The sequence below is a fragment of the Dama dama genome, chromosome 24 (genome assembly GCF_033118175.1).
Source record: "Dama dama isolate Ldn47 chromosome 24, ASM3311817v1, whole genome shotgun sequence".
In the NCBI taxonomy this organism is placed as follows: Eukaryota; Metazoa; Chordata; class Mammalia; order Artiodactyla; family Cervidae; genus Dama; species Dama dama.
The window spans coordinates 49,887,924-49,899,422 of record NC_083704.1 but is presented as its reverse complement, the minus strand read 5'-3'; positions in this window follow the sequence as shown (position 1 = coordinate 49,899,422).

The window sequence follows — 11,499 nt, the reverse complement described above, 5'->3', positions numbered from 1 at the left end:
TCTGAAGTCTGGAGTTCCAGTCCTAAAATTGCCACTTTCTAACTGTGAAACCTTAGACAAGTCATTTAGCCTCTCAGAATCCTCTTAAACACACACCTATGACAACAATAACAAAAATATTGATTTTGTTACAATATAAACAAACAAAAACCATAGAAATATAATGACCTTGCCACACAACAAAGAAAAACAGAAATATGATGACCTACCTGGTAGGAAATCAGTGAAAATGAAACAGATGACCTTGAAATCTGGGGTGCAGTGAGAATGAACAGCGGTGTACATGGAGAACTTAGCAGGGCTCAGGCAGCACACAGGGTACTCATTACCTGCTCCTCTACAAAAAGGAGCTCTGAAAATGGGTTTTCACAGCTCCTTTGGTGGTGAAACTGGACCTCCTGTGACAAGATCATTTAGAGTCTTAATTTATCCCAGTTGAAGTGAATGTTCCTACTTTTCACAGAAGAAATACGAATGGTGTTGGGTTACTGGGTACTTCCCCAGACCTCACGGGGGCTATTTGCAAACTAAATTATCATATGCCCCCATTTTATCTTTCAAAAAAATTCTAAAATTTCCAACAAATAAATCTATCCCCAAGGAGTTCAGATAAAAGACTGTGAACTTTATCTGATGATATTAATAATGTCTGTGCTGAGATTACACCCCAGGAGGATGCAATAAACTCAGTAACAGTGTTTTCCACGACTCTCACTCACTTTACTGCTCAGAACAGTACCTGGTACTTAGTAAGTGCTTGGTAGTGTTTGATGAATGATCTGATGAATGCATGAATGGATGAAGGAATTCTTTCCAGGGGAAAATGTCAAGGGAAACCAACTGTGAAATCCACTGTGAGCCTTCGATCAGGTTCTCCTCTGGAAAGCGGACTCTGTTGTAAGCAGCAGCCCCACCATGGGTGTTGGTTGGTTTGGCTGGCAGACAGGCAGACAGCCAGGAGGGAAATGGATGCCCCTTCACCTCTCTCTTTAGATATTCTTGTCTTACCTACCTCCAGTTTATGCAACTCCATGGTTTCCCTTTTCCAAGCGTGTGTGCATTTGGGTGTGTGCATACAGATTGAGTCATCTGCAGACACACTGGCAAGGCATCGCCATACTCCACTCATTAAAAATGCTTTTGAGCCTGTGGAACAAATAAATCAATATTTTTGGCTGCTCTCCCACCAGGGTTATTTCACAAAACAGAGTGTGAGATAAGGAATTTATGAACGATCGCATCCCCGTGCTGCCTTTCTCAGTGGGAGAAAGCAGGGCTGGGCTGTCATTCTGGGAAAATCCACCCTCCTTTTATGCCCAGCAAATAATATTTTATGGCCCTGGGTTTATGGTGGTGTTTTAATGATCCGCTGTAGAAAGCGGTTTTCTCTCCAGTCACTAGAATTTGTCAAGAAGGGCTGGAGGCCATAAAAAAGGGACGGGCCCCAGGGACAAACAGGCTCCATCTTCTGAAATAAACTAATAAAGATTCCCGAGATGTTTACTCCTCCACCTCAGAGTCAAGACCAGCCGGGCAGCCGGCGAGGGGCCCACAGATGGAGCACTAAACAGGACAAAGAGGCCGGAAGGGGCTCAGGGCTCCTCACCACCACATGGCCACAGTCAAAGTAATACCAGCACATTGTGTTGCCACTGGCCTGGGTGGGGGGGCGTGGGGGGAGCCGGGAGACACTTTGTGACACCCGGCAGACTGAGAGTCTCTCTGAGAACCTTGGGCTCTCCATTTGCTGGGCCTGGTCACAGTTTTCTAATTTTAAGTCCTCTTTATAGTCATTGGTGCTTTCTGTGTGGGTGTCAGGGGTATTTGGGGGGGTTAATAGTTTTTTGTTTTTTGCTTTTTTAGTTTTACAAGACATTGAGGTCAAACAGACCTGACTCTGAATCTCAGTTCTGCTTCTTGCTGACCTGGCGACTCTACAGGGGTCACTTCCCCTTCTGAGTCCCGATTTCCTTACCTGTAAACATGGAACTTGTTAGGAATGTTCTCACAATTGAGATCATGTCCAAAAGGCCCCTTTCCAGATCTGGCCATGGAGAAGATGGCTGCAGTGATTTCAACACAAGGAATATGCGTCCCTGGGTCTCTGAGTAAATCCTGAACCAAATGAGTTGCCTGAGAAGGGTATGGATGGAAGTGTGGGAAGAGAAAAATATGGGATACAATTATATGTGATCCGCTGGGTCTGTGCGGTAGAACTCAATAAGGATGAGGCTGATAAATGCTGAGATAATAGTGAGTAATGAACAATAGTAATAATTGCAGGTAACATTTATTGACCTCTTCCGGATCCATTGGTTGCTTTCAGAGATGACTGGTGGCTCAGACAGTAAAGGGTCTGCCTGCAGTGCGGGAGACCCGAGTTCGATCCCTGCGTCAGGAAGATCCCCTGGAGAAGGAAATGGCAACCTACTCCAGTACTCTTGCCTAGAAAATTCCATGGCTGGAGGAGCCTGGAGGACTACAGTCCATGGGGTTGCAAAGAGTCGGACACGACTGAGCAACGTCACTTCACTTTATTATGTACCAGATACCAGCCCCTGTCTGAACTCTTTAAATTCACTGCTTTGTTTCACCTTCACTATTTCATGAGGGAAGATCTTGTTATTATCTGCACAATATGGAGAAAAAGAAAGGTTCAAAGAGGTCACAATTTCTATAAACCCAAGCAGTTCTAGTGTTCAAACCCAAGAGTTTGAGCCTTGGTAATCTGACTCTAAATAACAGAGGCTTAACCACCATACTTTACCTATAAATAATGAGAAACCTATTTGTTTTTTCAGTTATCTCCCTGGTTCCCCAGATGTGGCCACACTTCTTGCCTTGGCCAGCTCCATAAAAGGTGTACCTTAGTGGGAAGAGTCTTTCCCTGAAATGTTTTGATTCATTTCACTATGCCCCAAACATGGAAACCTCTGGAATAAGCCACACTGAGTTCTCCTGCACTGCAGGCGGATTCTTTACCAACTGAGCTCAGGTAAGTTCCATAAGCCACACCAGGAAAGCCTGATTCAAGTCCGGTTCACTTTGATGGATCTGTCAAAGACGGGTCCTTATTTCACTCTCTGGCTTGCTAGGAAGCCATGACTTCCCTGCCTTCATTCCAGCAGCACCATCAGCAACCAGAGCATCCACACTCAGCAACTCACCGTGAATTCTGACCTTGTCTGGACGGCATCCTTTGGATTCCCTGCTCTTTGCAAAGGCCTCGGTCTGATGTTCTTCCCATGTTAACTCTGAAGCGAGGGATGAGGACGTGAGGGCTCACTCCCCAGTGAGGCTCAGATCACATCACTCCCCTGCTTGAGGTCCTGCACGGACTTCCCGGTTTACCAGATAAAGTCTAAACACGGTGGCCTGCCTGCCAGCTTCACTGCAGTATGTCCTCTGCACTTACTGTTCCCTCTGCCTGGAAAGCTGTTCCTCCCAGCCACGTCCCCTCACTGCATTCCGGTCACCACCTCAACATATGCATTAAGCTAAGAGAAGCCCTGTTCGCCCCGCCAGTGGTTCTCTGTATGATTTTCTTGTTCTACCCTGGTCTAAAATGATCTTGTTTCATTGGCATGCATGTTTGTTTTCTGCTTCCCCTTGCTAGATGTAAGCACCAGAAGGGCAGGGGTGTCCCCTCTCTTTTCAGACTGTAACCTCCATTGAGTGGCTGAGAGAAAGCGCTCGGAATGAATGAATGGCCATGCTCATAGCTGCGTAACTGCTAAGCAGCGGTCTGAACATTGATAATCTGACTCTAAATATTAGGGGTTTAATATTGTATATATACTTTACCTGTAAAGGCAAAACTCTTCTTTAATCTCTCCCTGTTTCCCCAAATGTGCCCCCTGCTTTCCCTTCTGACGTCTCCCATATAAGCCTTACCTTAACTGGAAAGAGTCTGATAAGAGAAATAGTTTCTTGTGAAGAAAGACAGTATTCCATGACTTCCCCTTTTGCTATATCATTTCTTTGGAAAGGTGATTTTTTCCCTTAACTGGCATTTTTCTTTTAAAAGGCAGCTGGCATGATGAGTCTTGCTGCCCATTCCGCATTCTCTGTGGTCCAGTGCACCTCTTGATTCTGGGTTTAGGAGAATACAGATTAACTATTTGTAGTGGAACCCAAGTCCCTTTACTAGCACAGAAGAAGCTGACTTTCTCTTCACAGAGACAGAAGAAAATGCTGGAATTTTATTGTTGCCTTATTTATTTATTGGTCACAAATTTTAGTATCATGTGCCTAAGTCTGTGCATTAGGGTTTAGAAATCTGATTTGGTTACACTCGTTAAAAATTACTTTTGTTCCCAAATAACCTGTTACCCAGCCCAACTTCTTATGTCAGAGCACGTTTTCAAATTCTTCAGCTAAGTTCCTTTCTCTGAAAGGGAAATCTAGAAAAGTGCAATTATTTTTCAAAATTTTTGGACTTCAGCATGCGGTAAAACCAGTTAGTGGAAGAATACAATCTCATTAGAACGGCTCATGTACAGATTCAGTTCTAAGCAGATTCCAGGACAGCTCAAATCTGTTCTTTCCAAGTATGAAGCAGTGAACAGTCTTCCTTTCATGACCACCTAGAAAGCCTACCTGGAAGGTGAGTGTTAAAATGGACTTTGCCTGAAGAAGAAAAGTGCACCTGGGCATCTCAAGACTGCTTAAGAATAGGAACATCTCTTCTTGTTATTTTCAGCTATGTGACACTTCATTTTTTTAATTTCAAACCAATGATGGAGAAAAAATTTTAGTAAGAAACATAATAGCAACATATCTAAATTAAAAGGACAGAATTTTACCATTTAGTCAATTATTTGGTATACAACCTATGCAAAAAATATCTAGGAAGCTGAGGCATATTTTTTTATTAATAACTTTTCCAGAATCTTCTGACTCATCATAGCAACTGCACATCTTGCTGAATTTTAACCAGAATGACTCTGACAAGATATTCTTTCTTCTGTGCAAATATCCTTGACCTCCTTAAAAGGGACCACAAATAATTCCAAGTAGCAGAATGAAATCCCAAGTCCTTTTAATTTTGTATACATTGCCACTATAATCATCAGTGCTCAATAAAGTGACACTGTTATGACTTCTCAAATCTGTCTCAGTAAATCACTGAATTTTGGAGAAAAGCTTCTTTTCTCCACTTAGTTTAATCTGTAATTCAGTGATCTATAAGTGTCCGTTAAGGTCAAGTGACAATTCATTGACTTTGAAATCATGAGAAATACTCCGAGGGCCAAAGATCCTGGTGTCTCCGAATGTATTTAAAGTAAGTGGTTTTGACTTAAGCAAAGATTTCTACTTAACCCAGAAGAAAAGCAGTCACTCCTTGGAAATACCACAGAATTCAGGAAAGTGAAATGAATAATGGCAAAGGATTAGATTTACCTATTCCAGCCTGTCCATATATCTACGGAGTATATACAGGAACACGATGGCTCCACTCACGTGTCATCCGTGGACAGCCCTCCTTTCCTCAACCCAGGAGTATGATCCTCTCCGTCATGCAGACATGTCATAACAGAGATTAGTGGGTATGTAAGCACCATGCCGCCCTCATTCTGCAAGCTCAATTCAAAGATGTTTGAAAATATCTTTCTATTTGAAGACGGAACTCGATCCAAATGGTGGCATCATCTATTTTAAAATTCAATAACAGAAAATAAAAACAAGTCATAGATTTAGATCATCCATTTGTTGGGACTGAATTGCAGCTACAGAAAACAAGTCAAATATCAGCTTAGTACACACGGGAAGTAGTAGCCAAAACCGTGACTGGTGAACTCTTCATTCATTCATTCATTTTTTACTCATTCAGCTAATACTTATGGCTCATCTACTGTGGATCATCAACTATTCCTTTAACAAGCACTATGGTGCATCATTCATCACAGCAGTAGTGTATGTTCTGGGTCATGTTATCATGTTGGTTTGCTCATTTTAGTGAGTAGGTAGTCATTGATCACTTACATTAACCACTAGAACTGAACAGGCTCTAGAATAAGAGGGAGGCCCCCTAAATGTGTCTGTAAACATATCTATTGTTACTGCTGCTGAGTGAGGGCATTGGGCCTCTGGCCTGTTAAGAGCCAAAGTTCAACACTGGGGATCTTTCCTCTTGCTGGCTTGCTACCCTACAAGTTCCAGGGGGGTCCAGCAAGAGGGAGGGGTTTACTTGGCCTAATGGGTCGCCATCAGAAGACAGGCCTTCCTACGGCCATGTAATTGCCAGGGCTCCCAAGCACTGTGGACTTACCAGAGCTGTGAGCACAGACGCACGCTGGCCTCTGTCACCTGAGGCTGGCTTGAGGCTGGAGAACTTGTGAACTGTCTCTCTTCTACAGTCTTGACTACCTATCCCCTGGGAAACAGAATTCCCCACAGTTCTGTCTTAAAAAACTCACTCTTGTCTGTGCTAAGCAGTTGACAGACATGACATCGAGCCTGACCTGAAGGCTGTTATTATCCTGATGTCACAGAAGGGAAACTTGAGCTTGGAGCAGTGAAGCAACTGGCCCCAGGACACAGCCGGGTAAAGATGAGTCCTGCAGATCAAGAACCCTGATTGGCTCTAAGTGTGGTTTCTGGGCAAGGGGGTTAGGAAGCGTCCCATGACATAAGCAATGTTGAAAATGAAGGTGATACAAGAGTAAGCAGTGTCCTAAAATGGAAACAAAATGAGACTCTGGCCTTCTGACCTTGTTGAAGCCTTTGGATCCAGCCATGCCTGAGGCCCATCTTAACCTCCTCACCTTGCTTTTGTGAAATCGGTTTGAGTTGGGTTTTGGCACTTGCCGTTCAAAGAATTCTGACAATACATCAGTGTTTGGTCATTTTAGGGAAATTAATTTTTAAATTAGAAAGGCAAAGCCAGGTTTAGAGTTAAAGGATACCTGTTAGCCACTGGGGGTTGGACCAGCCCCCTCAAAACTAAAGGAGATTTGATGTGAGACCGTCCTCAGGTTCTCTTGAGGCAGAACATCTTGATATCTTGTCAGACCAGGAAGAAACCATGGGGGTGGGTGGGTGAGCACCAATGCAGGAATCCTGTGGGGTGGGAGGAGAATGTGCATGTGAGTCAGGCGAGGGCCCTGGGAATGCTCTGAGGATACACACGGGGGCCTGGGTCAGGGAGCCCATGTAAGGGGGTTCTCTTGGAGGCCAAACACTCAGGGCTGAGGGACAGGTAGGGTGGCCTGCGGCCTCTGCCAGCATCTCCCAGGACACCTGCCTCTGACAGCGGGACTCTCCGTGAGGAAGTCAACAACTGTCTTAAAAGTAGACCCTCGATTTCTGGGGTCTCACTGATGCCATTTCATTTGGAAACATACATGGTTTAAATAAATTCATCATTTGAGCAATAAAATCCACTCAGGGGAGAGAAGGAAGGAATTCCTATTCCTTCTGCCCATTAGGAATAAAATGTGAAATAACTCATTTCTCCAGGTGCATTTGTCAATTTGCTCCACAGAGAATACTTCTGGTAAGCCTCCCGCATGCCTGGCACTTTCCTACAGGCAGGGTTACAGAGCTGGGCAAAAACAAGATCAAGTTCTTGCCTTTATGGTGCTTATATATCTTCCCTGCCTAAGAGATCTTCCTATTACATGGTAGTGAATACATTCATTCTTTCATTCATGTAATGGTTTTCTATTTATACTAACTTGTATAAATACACATATTATATATGACAAAGTGAAAGCTCAGCGAGCAGGATGTTCCAGGAAAAAGCTATTCTTTGATGATAAATTAATTGTTTAGCAAACCGAGAATGTATGAATTAACATGTTAAACTCCTGCTATAACTCTCAGCCTCCTCTTTTTGTTACCTTTGTTGAAAAAAGGAAAATCTTCTTCCTCAATAAATACAGTCTGGTAAACCCAGATGACACCGTCTTCAAAGACTCAGGCATGATGGTGCACGGGTGAGGGTACAGTGCTCAGTGCAGTGGTCATGGACCATATGTGGCTGCCGAGCACTTGAAATACGGCTGCTCCAAATTAAGATGGGCTGTAAGTGCAAAATATAAACTGAATGTCAAAGCCTCGGTATGAAAAAAGAAAAAGATTACAAAATATCTCATTAAGAACTTATATACTGACTATGTTGAAATGGTAATATTTTGGATATATTGGATTAAAGAACTATATTATTGAAATTAATTTCTCCTGCTTCTTTTTAACTTTTAAAAAATATATATATAGCTCCTAGCAAATTAAAAACTATATACATGGCTCACATTATTTTATGTTGGATAGTAATAGGTTAGAACAGGACTCTGGAGTCAAAGTCAAGGATTGACATCTGCCTTCTTTATTTAATAACTGTATGGATGGGTAACAGCCTCACTAAAGCTTGGTTTCCCTCTGTGAAAAGGTTACTAACAGCACCTACCTCACTGGCATTTTCTCATTAAAGGAGAACATATATTTGCAGAGTCTAGCACGATGCTTGGCATGTAGTTCCTTCTTAGTGGATGTCAGCTGCTCAGAGCAGTTGTTCAGTCACTCACTCACGTCCGACTCTTTGCCACCCTGTGAACTACAGCACCTCAGGCCTCCCTGTCCTTCACCACCTCCTGCAGCCTGCTCTAACTCATGTCCATTGAGTCGGTGATGGCATCCAACCATCTTGTCCTCTGTTGTCCCTTTCTGCTCCTGCCTTCAATCCTTCCCAGCATCAGGGTCTTTTCTAATGAGTCAGTTCTTCACATCAGGTGGCCAAAGTATTGGAGTTTCAGCTTCAACATCAGTCCTTCCAATGAATATTGAAGATTGATTTCCTCTAGGATGGACTGGTTTGATCTTGCAGTCCAAGAAAGAGTCTTCTCCAACATCACAGTTCAAAAGCATCAATTCTTCAGCTCTTAGCCTCTTCATAGTCCAACTCTCACACCCACACATGACTACTGGAGAAACCATAGCTTTGACTATACAGACATTTGTTAGCAAAGTAACATCTCTGCCTTTCAATATGCTCTCTAGGTTTGTCATAGCTTTTCTTCCAAGGAGCAAGCATCTTTTAATTTCATGGCTGCAGTCACCATCTGCTCAGAGGAGCACTCTGCGATTGGCCTCTAGAAAGTCAGGAGACTGAACTAGATTAGTACTGACAAAAAATTACACTCTAGGAATTTGCATAAACCCCTGATACTGAGTTGTTTGCTTTTAATTTCCCATTTTTCTAAATCTAGAATACTTACAAAATGCGGGTATTGTGAATGGACAGTCAGGACAAGCCAGGTTCTGGTTAAGCACAAGCTCCAATGAGTTAGGATTTGCTCAGTCGGAGACTTGTACTCATTATAAGTCTTCATGGCCCTGGAGAATACATACGTGCAGTTACGGTCATACACACTATTAATGCAGGTCATGGTGTCTGCGAGCTTACCACGTGCTGCACGCTGTGGCAAGCATTCTACCTCACGGCTGTGCTTCCAACACGAAGCACAGGGAGGCTGAGAGATCTGCTTCAGGTCACCCAGCCGGGAAGTGGAGAGAGAGAACTCAACCCACCTGTTTGACCCCAGAAGTCAATCTAAGTATTACCGATGCAGAAATAATCCGAGTAATTCCTTGTGGCCATAAAATCATGGTGCTTTCCTCAGAGCTCCGCAGACTGTTTAGCTAGAGGAGAAAGCTTGGATTACCACAAGAGTTCCAGATTGTTGTGCCGACAAAAGAGTCAGAGATTTCACAGTAATGAAAAGTTCTGCTTTTAAAAGGTGTCCGTCCTCTAGTTAAGGAAGCAGAGAACATCCATCTGTAATAAAGGCCCCATTAAGTGCAGCCCTTCCCACCTGTGACTCAAAAGTATTACCAGGCGGAAGTGGAAAAGTGGTAGAACTCTTTCTCTGGAGAGTTTTCCAGGACCTTACAAACATGACCCCGTTAATCCACTCAATACCCGGATGAGATAGGTGGTTGGATGTTGTTATTCCTCTCACTTTCAAGATAGAAAACCTGAAGCCAAGAGAGATTAAGCAATTAGGCCAAGGTCAAATGAGCCAGAGACAGACCTGGACATGAAATGATTATCTTCTGAAAGTCCAAACACATGCCCAGAATGACTGGCTAGTTACCACCATGTGTTAATATTCAGTTTGATGCCCTCAGCACAAAAATGACTGGCTTTTAAAGATTTCTGCAGTTGTGTTTGCCCGAACTTGTAGGGACTGTTTTAATACCAATGTCCAAACCAACATCAGATTTTTCCAAAATCTGGCTGAAGGAAAACACAGCTCCCTTCCCTGCTCCAAAGGTGGTATCTGTCTTGCCTAGCTCAGTTACGTCTCATCGTACCTACAAGTGCTGTTTTGCGAGGCTAAGGCGAGAATTGTCTTACAAAGCTCTTCTGCTTGTGTTTTCTTTCCTTCAGAGATAAACTGTAGCATGTAAAGGGGTTTGAATGGGGGAGCATCTTGCAATTTACTCTTCTGTTGAGACTGAGAAAAGAAGAGCATGAACTATTTCAGAGTTATACAAAATCTGGAGTCCAACCTGCCCTTATCATCATTCTTCAGTCAGATACCCTCTATTCTTTTCAGCCGAATACCTCTAACAGTGGGTAGCAGTGTATGAACCAAAGTCAGGGGTCAGGCAAAGAGAACACTTCCAGGTGAGCCAGGAGGATCCCGTGCTCTTGTGAACAACTGCAAGGATGCACATGCACAGAAAACTGGCCTCTGGAGAAAGTGCTGCTAATGGTCTTTCTTGTCCAGTTGTGCAAACAGCCTTGCCCCTCCAAATACCTGGAGCAAATTTTTATTTCTTACTGCCTCCTTAAAACTTAGGTGATTTAAAATCAACTCCCCTGTTATCAGTTTTGACCATTGTTGTCAGAAGGAAAATAGGGCCATTTCATTAGCTGGGTAGAAGGGCATCTATACTCCTAAAAATGGCCACATGCCATGCTCTGAGCTTGTTATTTAAGAATTCACTGTGATCACTTCGGATTTGTTGAAATTCAGTTTCTTTGGCTATAACCAAACGAAACTCTTAGAGAAATTTTTCTCCCATGACTTTTTTTCTTTTTTTTTTTTTTAATTTTTTTATTAGTTGGAGGCTAATTACTTCACAACATTTCAGTGCGTTTTGTCATACATTGATATGAATCAGCCATGGATTTACACGTCTTCCCCATCCCAATCCCCGCTCCCACCTCCCTCTCCACCCGATTCCTCTCGAAACATCCCACCCTCGCCTTCTCCCACAGAGTTCAAAAGTCTGTTCTGTATTTCTGTGTCTCTTTTTCTGTTTTGCATATAGGGTTATTGTTACCATCTTTCTAAATTCCATATATATGTGTTAGTATGCTGTAATGTTCTTTGTCTTTCTGGCTTACTTCACTCTGTATAAGGGGCTCCAGCTTCATCCATCTCATTAGGACTGGTTCAAATGAATTCTTTTTAATGGCTGAGTAATATTCCATGGTGTATATGTACCACAGCTTCCTTATCCATTCATCTGCTGATGGGCATCTAG